The following is a 12,500-nucleotide window of genomic DNA, read 5'->3' as shown; positions in this document are numbered from 1 at the left end:
GGGACCGCCCAAAGTCCAAGGGTATTGGAAACACGTTCATTTCTTGAATTTCTCGAACGTTCCATTATGAGTCGATAACGAAACAAAATGACAACAACAACCAAAAAAAACAAAAAAAAAATACCGAGACAGACAACAACAAGATGGAGAAGAAGAAGGGGGGGGAAAAAGAGTCACCGCGCGAACCAATCTGAATAGAAGTGAAAAGTTACGAAAACTAAAGATATTGATCTACCCTCTTTGCCTGTCTGGCCTCCGCTCCTACTCCGTCCGCCTCGTGTGACCTGCAACCGGATATTGTTTTGCTTCTCTTTGACCTCGGGGTACGACGCACGACTAAGGGCCTTGGGTCAGAACGCCGTTGTTGTAATAGTAGCGGTAGTAGTAGTAGAAGGAGGAGGCGAAGGAGGAGGAGGAGGAGGAGGAGGAGGAGGAGGTGAGAGAGTGGAGGAGTGGAGGAAGGAGAAGAAGGAGAGAGAGGGAGGGTAGGGGGAGGAGTTGGGTGGAGAAAGGAAGTGGAGGAGAAGGAGTAGGAGAAGGAGGAGGAGGAAAGGTGGGAGGAGTTGGGTGGAGAAAGGAAGTGGAGGAGAAGGAGGAGTAGGAGGAAGAAGAAGAAAAAAAAGAAGAAAGAAACAGAAGAAGAAGCAGGAAAAGAACTAGAATAAGTAGAAAAAAAAGAAAAAAAAACAAGAGGTGGAGATGTAAACAGGAGGATAAAGGAGGAGAAGAAAGAAGAAGACGAAGCAGAATCAGACAACGACAGCAGAAAGAGTTAAGCAAAAAAGCAGCAGCAGCACTAGTACCAGCACCAGAAGAGCAGGAACAGTACCAGAAGCACCAGCAAGAACCGTAGGAGAAGAGTCCTCAACAAGTGAAATCCTACACAGCCCCGCCGCCCACACTCCTTCCCTCTCAGAAGCCACACGACCCGACTACAATACTCGCAATTATTAAGTCCCAGAGTCGCCTTTCCGTTGGGTTCATGAGCCGCGCGGTGCAATCTGTATCCGACTGGATGGGTTGCTTATGCGTATCTTAGGTTGTTTGTGTGAAAGGGAATGAGCGGTCGTTGGAAAAGTGGGGTTGTTTATTTTTTTTATTTTTTTTTCGGTTGTTTGTGTGAAAGGGAATGAGCGGTCGTTGGAAAAGTGGGGTTGTTTATTTTTTATTTTATTATTATTTGTTTTGGGGGGGGGAATGAGCGGTTATTTTTTTTTTATGGTTTTTTTTTTTTTTTTTTTTTTGTTAATGTGAAAGGGAATGAGCGTTGAATGAGTGGTGTTTAGATAAGTGTTGTTCTTTTTGAACCTGAGTAATTTGGGATTTACGAAAACGTTTGGTCGTTTTTTGTTATTTATTTCATTTTTCTTGTTAATCACAAACGATAGATTTCTAGAAAAGTAGTTATTTCATCTATATATATATATGTGTGTGTGTGTGTGTGTGTGTGTGTGCGTGCGTGTGCGTGTGCGTGTGTGTATGTGTGCGTGTGTGTGTGTATTAAAATCAACAATAACGATGTAACTGGAAAATGAAAATACAACAGAGAGTCTTTATATTGACAAAAAGAACGGCAAGAAAAATATTTAAACGGAACGAAAAGTGCTGGAAAATCACATCCATTAAGTGAATACACTTATTCTACAATAATCTACTATACAACTGAATGTGAGAAATGACGCAGGTGGATAGAAATACTGTCCAGCGAGTCCATGGCAGCACTGCGTGGTTGAAAAAAAAAGAAAAAAGAAAAAAAAAACGCGGGAAAATGTGCCGCGTAAAATTTGACACGTAAAATGTGCCGGGTAGAGTGTGACGTCATAGCTCCGGTCTAATTTCAGGGCCGCGTTAGAAAGGAGAGGCTTTGGCTTTTAGTGTTTGATAGCTAATAAATGGTTTATTTGAACTGCATAAAGAATGAAAATCATGTTGATTAATTCAACTCTCTCTCTCTTTTCTCTTTCTTTCTCTTTCTCTCTATCTCTCTCTTTCTCCTCCCCCCCCCCCTCTCTCTCTCTCTCTCTCTCTCTCTCTCTCTCTCTCTATATATATATATATATATATATATATATATATATATATATATGTATATATAATATACACACACACGCACACACAAACACAAACACACACACATATATTACAAATATATAAATATATATATATATATATATATATATATATATATATATATATATATATATATATATGTTTGTGTGTGTGTGTGTGTGTGTGTGTGTGTGTGTGCGTGTGTGTGTGTCTGTGCAAAGTATGTATATCATACAGTAAAAACACATTCCCCTTAGTATCCTCTTCGTTGGACACCGATGAGCGGCTTTTCCACTCGGCCGATGACGAATTACGCAAGTGACAAACCGTCGCGCCGATTAACATCTTTCCTTCGACACTCCCAATTAATTACGCAATGATAGCTGAACACATCTCACGTGAAAACAACAATCACCAAATTAAGAAAATATCCTATAGATATCTATAATAGAATTACCCCCTCCCCCCCCCCTCCCCTCCGAAAAAAAAGGAAGTGAAAAAAAGCAATAAGAAAAAAAAGGTAATGAGGATAAACAAAAGACAGGCGTGAGAAAGGGCAGAGCGGCGCCATTAATAAAGGCAGACGAATGTGATCCCTTCAGTCTGCCATAGCCCGAAACTGCCTCGTCTCCATGGCAACGGATCCTGAGCTATCATCAGTTTCGAATCACATCGTTGGTCTCGTGTTTATTTGGGAATCGCAAGTAAGTAAAGAAGAAGATTGGAGAGAAATGTAATGGGACGAAGATGGGAATTAGAATGTGCAAAGACGTTAAGTGATTTGACTCTTTTTTTCTTTTTTTCTTTTTTTCTTTAATGAAGCATTCCACCGAAACTTCGAAATTTGAAAATAACCAATCAACTTTGAACTTTTTTTCCACTCTGTATTTTTTTTCCCCCTATGATTACGATAAGCTAATCTAGCCCCTGGATGTCTCGACAGGAACACACGTGTCTGAATATGCATATATGTGTGATAGAAAGTGTGTTTGTAAGAGTGCATATTCATGTGTATGTGTGAATATTCATGTGTATGTGTGAATATGTGTGTATATGTGTGTGTGTGTGTGTGTGTGTGTGTGTGTGTGTGTGTGTATGCATGAATATATGTGTGAGTGTGTGCATCTGTGTGTGTGTGTGTTCGTCATAGTACCTGTGTATACACGTGCATATATCCATGTGTGCGTTTCTTGTACGTGTCTATGAGTACACTATGTGTGTTTACGAGTGTGCGTGTGTATGTCAACTCCAGACCTGGATTATTCGAGGCCTCATTGTCTGCTTGAACATCCCGGCACCTTTTTGTCTAATCGCTTGTGTGAAACCGCCTCCACGACGGCCATTTCCATTGTCTGTCCATAAGACGCGAAAAGAGGTTTTATTCTTTGTTCGTCGTTTGCTTGCATTGTTTTTCTTTTGGTTAGTCTTAGCAATGTTCTTATGATTGCTTTTTTTGTCATTATCGTTTTTTTAGTTTTACTGTAATTATCATCATCATCGTCGTTACTGGAAATTATCATTCTTACTTACTACACGAGTGTTATTGTCGTAGTCAGTATATTCATTACTGTATTATCGTTGTTACTATCCTTATTCTTTTTTTTGTAGCATTTTTATCATAATCATTACTTTTGTTGTCATTTTTGTGTTTTTCATTGTTACTATCATTGTTTTGTTATTATCATTATTATCGATGATATCATTATCATCAATATCATTATTATTATTTTTTTTTTTTTTACGATTATCAATATATTACTATTATCACCATCATCCAAATATCACAAATACCCTTGCTGGATACTACTCTTGAGAGCTATTTAGTGCCAGTATTCCAAGATCTCAATATTATTTTTTCCAAAACCTTTTTCCAAAAATCTTCGCCGTTCCCAGCAATGGAGTCCTTTGAAAATATGCTCTTTGATTTTTATTCCTAGCTGCTTTGTCCATTTCCCAAATCGTTTGTCACTGATCCTAATGCACCAATAACAATGGGAGAATTTCCAATTCTCTTTCCAGTTCAACATATTTTGAGTTCTTTTTTTTTATTTCTCTTTTATTCCTTCCCCTATTGTCTTTCGGAATAGCGAGATCAATAACAGAACCTTTCTCGTTCTTTTCTTCCTTAACCAAGAATATTTGGACGTCTGCTGTGCATGATCACACCGGGTGTCTTAATAGCCTCATTCGACTGTTCTCTTGGTGGTGTTCGAACCGCTTGTTTGCTCTTTCAATTCCATTCACTGTGCACACATCTGGATTAGCTATCGTGGTGACTCTTGTGTTCCATTTGTGAAAGTTTCGTTTCGTCGTTGATCTTGATCAGGTGTGATGTACTTTTCTCTATTTTTCACCATTATTCGTTTTTCTTCTTGTGCTTCTGGAGCGTATTTCAATGTTTCTGTCTTGATCTTCAAATAACTCTGCCTGTTCCATAACTATGTATTCTCCCTCTTCAACTGGTCATATATCATTTTCCAAGCATTTTCCATGAACTTTTCGCCTAAATGCTGAATCGCGAATTTCAGCTTGTTGCCTTTTTTTAATTCTGGCATTTGTCTTTTTATCTTTTGGTCGTAAATACCTTTGTCTCTTTTCGTTTCTCTACATATGGTCCCATGCTACTGTTTACATATCCTGCGACTGAGTAATTTTAGGATATAATGGACCGTGTACAGCCATCAATGTTTTCGTCCTCCTGTCAAAATTATTTTGTTTTTTATCCCATTTAATCACAACTCCCCAACATTTCTGTATGACTGTAGTCCAGATGTTAATCGCAATGTTTCTGTTTTTACCATTCTGTTTTGATCAAATCAATGGTCGCAGTTTTCCGATTACGTTTCCGTTAATTTGTCATTTTTAAAAAATCCAAGAGTATCTATAGTATGTCCTTCCTCCTGCGTAGCTTTAATTAAAAACCTCACCAGATAACTTAATATTATCTGGTTCATTTAAAAGTAATCCACATTCCTTGATTCTCAACTTAATTCAAATATTTTTCCCGAAACGATGAAGTAGCTTAACCAGCAGATCTGTCAGTGTATCACTCTTGCTCTTGCTCTTTCTCTAACTTACATCCAGATCCTAATTTTAATCAGTAGTTTACTAGTATGTACTAACATCAATCAAATGGCGATAGAGTATTATCTTAGAAAAAAAAAATCTTCATGTGAAGTTAATCATCCAAAGCGCTCTTCATTTCTTTCTGTAGGTGGTTGTGAAAAAGAAGATATATATATATATATGTATACCTACATATATATGTATATTTATACGTATAAATATATATTTTTAGCAATTAAAAAAATCATACATTCCAAGGTCCATGCATGTGGTAGTTTTAGATAATAAGCTTTTGTGTAATCACCCCATGCCAACTTTGTTTGACATTTTTGGTAATCATGCAGTGTCAACTTATCAAGTAATAATTTGGTCTTGCCATTTCATTTGTATTCTTACGACAGAACTTTGTTTATTTACTAAAATCCACATCTCACTCGAGCAATTATACATATCCTCGGCTTTACGGAAAACAGAAAACAAAATTCGTCCCAGAGAGTCGCCGGTCAAAAACGGGGGGAAAAAATCTGGGCAAGGCCTCGTCCAAAATTATTAGAAAACACCGATTTAAATGTTCTGCTGTCATTCCATGTCAGGCTGTGAGTGTCCCTAATCCAATATCCATGTACACGAACCGACCTAGGAGCTTTCCAGCTGGGAATCTGCACGCTTACATTGTACTTTTGTGTATATATATATATATATATATATATATATATATATATATATATATATATATATATGTATATATGTATATATGTATGTATATATGTATGTATGTATGTATATATATGTATATAAATGTATATATATATATATATATATATATATATATATATATATATATATATATTGTCTTTGCTGATAGTCAAAATTTCGCTGTCTTTTTATGACCTGTCAGTTCTTTCAAATCACTAAGCCATTCTGCCTTTCTGTTCTACGCGTTCTAGAACTGTCCAAAAATCTACACTTTCTGATCTATTTAGTATGACTTTATAACCGGAATAAACGATTATACTGATTATGCTTCATTCTGATTGAGTGTCTTGGTTGTATCTTTTCACCTTGGTTGTATCTTTTAATTTCGGTTGTATCTCTTCATCTTGTATCTTTTCACCTTTGTTATATCCTTTATATACTTCGGTTGTATCTTTTTCACCTTTGTTATATATTTTTACTTCGGTTGTTGTATCTTTTTTCACTTTGGTTGTGTCTCATCATCCCAGTTGTATCTTTTTCACCTCGGTTGTATCTCTTCGTCTTGGTTGTCTCGGCAAATAGGCGCTCTTCAGTTGCTCTGTCACTGTCCAGACTTATTTTACTTTCATTATATACTTTTTTTTGCGTTTTGTGGTTCTTTCTTTTCTTCCTTTCTTGTCTCCCTCTTTTAGTTTGTTTATGTCTTCCTCAATCATTCATTTCCTAGGAGGTGCTGTGACTAGTTATCTCTGTTAATTATTATCATTATTATTATATTATTATTATTATTACTTTTAACATCATCATTATAAACATCATCATCATTATTATCATTCTTAACATTATCATCATCACCATTGTCGTTGTCGTCGTCATTATTATTTTTATGGTGAAGATGATCGCCGTCATTATAATCAGTCCCTTGATATTCTTTATTGTTATTGTGATTATAATAATTATTGTTATTTTTTACATTGAGGATTATAATCATCGGCATTATCACTTTATTATTATTATTATTATCATTCATTATTATTGATAATGAAATTTTATTATTAATACTATCATTATAATTTATATTATTATTTTTGTCATTATTATTATTATCATCATCATTATCATAGCTATTATTCCTAACATTACTACCACGACCACCGCCGCTTCCAATACCAATATTATTTCAAGTTGACCTATGCTCCCTTGTAGCCAAGCCTACTTCTCCATTTATTATTTAATCCAGAACATGATTATCACCTTATACTCCGCACTTCTTTCACCCAGACTACTCCCAGCGACTGCCAGTTCGTAGTCCAGAGATAGGTAGTCTTCAGGCTTGGTGGATCGAGTATCTCTGCAGCAAAAAGGCAGAAGAACGCATTAACTCCAAAATCCATGTTTTGAGAAAATCGATGTTAAAGGTTTGGCTGCATGTATATTTACTCCTATCATTGTTATCGATATACAAAACTGACCATACCTTTATTGACATTCAGACACCATGATGGTTGTATCAAAATTCGTCTTTAAATGACGATTCCACAGATACCAAATTCATAAAAATCGCATTTTTGGAGTTAATGCGTTCTGCCTTTTCACTGCAGATCTTTTAGGGAGAAGAGGTCGGCGGAGCGAGACACTATAGAGCAACTTTTAAGGTCCTTGGTTTTTGTTGTTTTCTTTATTTTCTCCCTGGCTTCATCCCCACTTATACCGAACGGAAAGCCACCTACCCCCTCCTCAGGTTTGCAACTTCGACGCACCTGCAAGTAACGTGACCTCCCCCTCACCCCTAAGCCAAAACAACTTTGTTCTGCAACCTTGTCCCAGCTGTGAGCAACGTATCCTGCCACCAGGAATACCGCTGTTCTGCAACGTTGTCTCACCTGCAAGCGACGCACCCCCCCTCCCCCTCAACCCCAACCAAAAGCACCGCTGTTCTGCAACCCCGCCTCACCTGCTAGCGATGCCCCCCCCCCCTCAACCCCAACCAAAAGCACCGCTGTTCTGCAACCCCGCCTCACCTGCTAGCGACGCATCCCCCCCCCCCTCAACCCCAACCAAAAGCACCGCTGTTCTGCAACCTCGCCTCACCTGCAAGCGACGCAACCCCCCCCCCTCAACCCCAACCAAAAGCACCGCTGTTCTGCAACCTCGTCTCACCTGAAAGCAACGCTCGCAATTTGGGGGCTAAAGTTTGTTAACGACAATTAGGTGGAGGTATTAACTTGTAGCAGTATTATCTCGAGGGGAAACGGATTCTAAGGGGAACGGGGAAGAACTGGGGGGATAACGGGGCGGAATAAAGGGAAGGAAGAGGAGTGGAAGATAGGAGAAGAGGGGAGAGAAGAGGAGATGATGAGGGGAGAGAAAGAAAAGGAGGAGGGGAGATAGAGGAGACAACGCAGGGCAGACAGGAGAGAAGGGAGAGGGCGAAGAGTGGGTAGAGAGAAAGGAAAGAAGGAGGAGAAGGAGGAGGGGGAAGATAGAGGAGAGGGCAGGGCAGGGAGGAGAGAGAGGAGAGGGCGAGGAGTGGGTAGAGAGAAAGGAAAGAGGAGGAGGGGGGGGAGGGGGAAGATAGAGGAGAAAAGGAAGAAGGCGAGAAGGATAGCTGGAATAAGTTAGAGAGATAAAACGTAGCGAGAATGAAGGATAAAACAGAAAGTAATAAAGGGATAAAATAATAGACCAATAGATAGAAAGAATTTATAGATAAACCAGGGTGAGTTATTATGCTACAGAGAGTGAGGTTAGGGAAGTAATTGGTTGATTGGATAGAAAGAATAGAAGGAGAAACGAAAGAGAAGAAGAGGAGAGGAACAGCGTATTAAAACTAATTGATAAAAAAGGAAAATTTGATGAATTAGATAATTAAGAAAAAAAAAGAATGGAATACCGGGTCAAATAAGATACACAACGATAAGAAAAAAGGAAAAAAAAAACTAGACAACGCATGTTAAGGAAAATGATACTAGGAAGTGCATGAAGATTAGACACAATAAGATAAGAAGATGAAATTAAACCTAACCCCCCCCCCTCACCCACCCACCCACCAACCCCAACAGTAAAAAAAAATAATAATAACTGCAATACTTACAAGGAACCAACACAAACAGGAGACAGAAAATTACAGACACCAAGACTCCAGGGAAAGTAACTTCAAGAAAAGAAAAGAAAAAAATCAAGGATACAAACCATAATCCAAAACAAGAATCCCGAAGCAAAATGAAGTAAAAAAAAAAAAAAAAAAAAAAAAAAAAAAAAAAAAAAAAAAGGAAAGACGAAGATGGTGAGAGAGGATATGCAAATTAATCTTGAACTGAGGAGCTATGATCAACAACAAAGAACGAAGGGGAGGGGGGGGTGGCGGGAGGAAATAAAAGAGATTAAGATTAAGTGCTTCGCAAATCATCAAATCATCGAGACAGACATGTAGAATTGTACTTGCATTGTGTAGATGTATCTATTTATGCATATAGATAGGTAGATACATAGATAGATAGATAAATGGATGGATGGTTCGATGTACGTACGTGTATATACATATTATGTGTTTATGATATGTGTGTGATCCAAATCCTAACTTCTTTTCTTCTTTTGATATGTAATATGTCTTGCATGTAGTTTTTTCGTGCATTTAATTCTTTGATTAATTGTTTTGTTTTTTTAGAAGGATTGTCTTATTAAAAAGATAAGAAGAGAAAGACAAATATATATATTTTGGACACATGTAAAAGGCGACTCCAGTTCGCTTCATGTTTTTGTTTTTGGGTACCGGGAGATATATTTTTATTGTTGTTGCTGTTGCTACAATTTCTTCTTTATTATGATTATCTTGATTACTGTTGTAATATCATAACTATATTTTTGCTAGTATGATTATGAATTATAATGATGATCATCATTATCATCATTAGTATCATCATTACCACCATCATCATTATCACTATTATCATCATCATCATCTCAAAACTTATCTCTCCCCTTCCCCTTCCCCTTCCCCTTCCTGTTTCTCTCCCTCTCCCCTTCTCCTCCTCCTCCTCCCATCTCTCTTTTTTTACCTCTGAAGCCCCCATCAGGTTATCCAAAGTAAAACAGGGAAAGACAGATGACGATCGGGCCGGCGTAAACAACCTCGGGAGCAAACACATCGTCAAAGCCAATTATCGAAGAGGTGCTTAACTCACGGGCTCATAACTACGCCCTCGGAACAGATTGTTAACTGACTTTGCGAAGTGATTGTCGGCTCGTTGGACCCAATCAGCGGAGACGAAGGGGAGATGGGCGGGAAGGGAGTTTTCATTAGGGGGGATAGAGGGCGGAGGAAGGAAGGGTGAGTTCTTAGTGGGGTGGGATGGGGTGGGGTGGGGGGATGGGGGACGAGAGGGGACTGAGATCCTGGAGGTTGAGGAAATTGGGGGGGGGGGGGGGGGACCGGGGGGTATGTCTAGTGGGGGGGGGGGGTATGAATTCTTAGTGGGGTTGGGGAATGGGGATCGAGAGAGGGGTGAGCTCTTATTGGGGGGAGGGGGGGGAATAGGAGAGGGGAGTGAGCTTTTGGGTGGTGTGAAATGGGGTGAAGCGGGGAGTGAGCCTTTAGGAGGGGTAAAATAATGAAAAGGAAGGAAGTGAACATGAAGTGGAGTTGAGGAGCGTAGAGACAAGGAGGGGAATGGAGAGTTTGGAATAGGAAGACGAGGGGAAAGAGCTTCTGGGAGATGGCAGAGGGGAGCATACAAGAGGGAAGTGAGTGATTTTTTTGTTTGTTTGTAGAGGAAGGGGGGTAAGGAAAGAAAAGAATGAGTGCGAGTCTTAGGAATTTTAAAGGGAGAGGAGGGTGGTAAGCTCTACGGGAGGTGAGGTTCCTTTTAGGAAAGTCTTAGGAGAGGACAGTGGGAGGGAGTAAATCTCATGAGTACTTAGAGGGGAGTTATCGGGGAAGGAAAGTGACTTCGGAATATAAAAGGGGGTGGGGTGGGGGTTGTGCGTGGGTTTTGCCCTTCACTTTTTATCTTTATCTTTTTTTTCTTAAATCAGAATGATATATTTTTCCCCCATTTTTCTTTTAAGATCTGTTGTAGTTTGAAGCACAGCTATTCTGTTGTAATATAAAAAGAATTTGAGAGTGAAGTTGAAGTGACGTGAACTCGTTACATTAAATCGTCTTAATATAAAGAAAGGTATGAGGAAGTATGTGCAAGGATGACTTGATGACTTTTTTTGTACCATACCCCACCACGACTCCTAAAACAGAAATTTACCTAATAAGCTAGCAAATCTGGTGCTGAAAAGATATGATAAAGGCTTTTCTATATCTACGGGAAAGTGATATAAGTCGATAACACTATACGAAAGTAGCAACATTGGGTAAAAAATACAGCAAATTCAATACGAACTTCAACGGAACTGATCGCCTCGCTTCCACACTTTACAAAGTCATTACCCAACTGATTCGAATCTAGTGATTACTGGTATTAAGTGACAAATAGAAACTCCAACAGGCACGTATTTTTCTTCTTTTTTTCATAGCCAAATACATATCCTTATTATAAATATTTTCGTTTTTTCGACAGCATATTTAGATTAAGCACTAACCACGTTGAGATAGAGATAGATTGTTATTTTTAAACATTAAATTATTAACTAGTACCTAAACAGTACAAAAATGACAGTACTACCGTAAGTAAGGCTCATCCTTCTGGATTTTCCTTCCAGAATTTTACATTTTGGTATCCGAAAATGTTTGTCATTTGCAATTCCCCTTCCAAAATTTAGATGTTGCATATCTGATATTTATACACACAAAGCACTTACCACGCGACATACACAAACACTTGTATTTTTTCCCGCCTTATCCCTTTTTCTTTCTTCCCTTCTTCCCACAACCAGGAATACCCCCTCCCCCCCCCTCCCCCGGATCTTGAGCCATAATGAACTTGTCCCAGTCATTATTCTGATTCTTTGATCCCGATCGGTTCCTTTCCTTCCGTCCTTTGCTACCCCTTCTCATTATCCTTCTATCTCTGCTTTCCTTTCTCTCTTGCGCCATCCTCTCCTTTCCGTTCTCTATCTGTTCTTTTTTTTTTCTTTCGTATCTCTTTGTCTTCCCTTTTTGTGCTTATTATTACCGTTTATTTATTTCCTTCCCTCCTTTACCCTCGGCGATCTTTCAACCTTGATCCCGTGTTCGTCTTTATCTATGCTAAGGTCCTCTTATCTCTCCTGAATTCTCAGTCCTTTTAAAAATATGTGCAGTTCTTCGCAGCCTTTGTTCTTCCCTCTGGCGCAGTTTTAGGTCATATTTCTTCTCGGCGAGGCCAGCGCTCTTCCCTTGGTGTCTTCCCTTTACTGCAAACCCATCTAAAACATCAGACCCTTTTCAAAGCAAACGTCTTTCCTGCAGCTGCATATCCTCTCTTCAACCTGCACCCTTTTGCTCGCAACTGATGTCTCCTCTCTTGGTTCTTTGCTAATTGATGGATGGCCCGCTGAACTAACAGCTGATGACAGTCCTTCGCCCTTGCTGGATTTCCTTGATTCTCCGAGATTAGCGTGTCTTTTCTTCGCGATTTGATTTCCTATTATTCGAGTTTTTGGGGTTTTTTTTCCCCTCAGGGCCATCTTGCGATTGTTAACCATGGGCGTCCGCTTTTGTTTTTTGTTTTTTTTCATCTGGAAGGAGGTGAGAATAT

This window comes from Penaeus japonicus, unplaced genomic scaffold (assembly GCF_977035675.1).
Source record: "Penaeus japonicus unplaced genomic scaffold, GWHDUDI00000001_assembly GWHDUDI00000016, whole genome shotgun sequence".
Lineage (NCBI taxonomy): Eukaryota > Metazoa > Arthropoda > Malacostraca > Decapoda > Penaeidae > Penaeus > Penaeus japonicus.
The sequence above is the reverse complement of the archived record's forward strand: the minus strand, read 5'-3'. Positions refer to the sequence as shown.